This window comes from Mustela putorius, unplaced genomic scaffold (assembly GCF_011764305.1).
Source record: "Mustela putorius furo isolate JIRA1106 unplaced genomic scaffold, ASM1176430v1.1 tig00001665_pilon_pilon_pilon, whole genome shotgun sequence".
Taxonomy (NCBI): domain Eukaryota; kingdom Metazoa; phylum Chordata; class Mammalia; order Carnivora; family Mustelidae; genus Mustela; species Mustela putorius.
In genome coordinates this window covers 195,493-196,973 of record NW_025421837.1, presented here as the reverse complement: position 1 = coordinate 196,973, position 1,481 = coordinate 195,493, and positions in this window count along the sequence as shown.

Sequence of the window (1,481 nt, the reverse complement as noted above, 5' to 3'; positions counted from 1 at the left end):
ATGGCCACAACCCAACTAAGAGGATAAACCTCCAAAGTCCCTGAGGCCATCCCATTATTTGTGGTTTCCCAGGACAAACAGGGGCAATCTGGGCCCATCTGAGCACCTACGGGTACTCAGACCCGTAGACTGATGTCCCCAGAGGTAAAAAGGAACGAACAGGCCCCTAGGCACATATCCGATCCATTGCTTTGGTTTCCAGGCATCTCTCCACAGAGGAATGGATTTCAATAACAGCATATGGCTGTTTCTTGACTCACCCATCAGAACAAATCTCATCTACACATGGCAAACTTGCACGATGGAGCTGTGTGAAAGCCTCTCTTTAGGAGAACCCTTCAGGGCCCCAGTGCCACCGCTTCATTCCAAGGTCTCCATAGATATATTATCATATTAGGCCACATCGACGGGAGAGTCCATTTCAACTCAGCCTCCTCGGTTGCTCCCCCAGATCCAGCAGATCTAACCTGTCTTGTTGCTTGCAGACAATTGGAATGCGAGATGGGCTACCCAGCCATCCATCCTTAGAACCCTGCTTGGAATCATTGTCCTGGAGCCAACCAACAGGTCTCAATTGTCCTGCAGAAGAATCTTTGCAGTTGGGAGCTTCTCACAACTCCCATCGGGGGAAAACACGCATGGCCTCGAGATCCACGGCCCCCTTCAAGAAGGGGCCATCAGGGACAGAATGTCCAACCTGAGCAATCGTCTGATCCTCGCCCTGACTTCAGATGCACGAGATCTAGATTCCGGTCTCACCCAGAAACCTAGGCCTAGCTTGGGTTCTCAGACTTCCGTCCTCAGACTAGTGGCCCACAAGCCCTCCAGTTTGGCAATCCAGAACTACAGTGCAGCACTCTGCCTGCCCTCCAGAAGAAAAACATTGCCGTCTGGGGCTACACAGAAACCCCAAATGGTATTAAACCTGCACGCCATTCGGCTGTACCCCAAATATATAGGCTGACCTGGGCACTAATGCCCTTTCTGAGACAGCCTGAGTCTGGACCTCCTGGCCCCACCCAGACAGCTGGCCGCACACTGAGCTCATATGACCTGCCATGGCCTTAGGTCTTCATCTCTTCTCAATCTCGGGTTTCAGGCTTCAGAACCTAGACATTATCTCCAATCACGGCCCGGGTTTGAAAATGATGCAGAAATCAGAACGCTTTCCCCATGGCAAGAAACCTTGTGGTTGGCATGTTGTGCAAGGTTCAGTGTACTTGAAACCAGTGTGGCCCATGAGGCCCCGCCCATGCTTGCGGGCCACATTGGTCACAAACACACATTGTGACCCTCAGCCTGAGCCCAGTCCTCAGGTAAGGCCTCTCAGTGGCTGGATGGAGAGACAGCATATTGGGCTTGCCATGCCCCTAGGCCCCCATTTAACCATAGTTCGGGTCGTCCCTTCACTCTTCCCCAGGGCTCTGATTTGGAATTCCTCTTTTGGTAGGATCCCTGAGGTAACAAACCTGAAAGGAGTC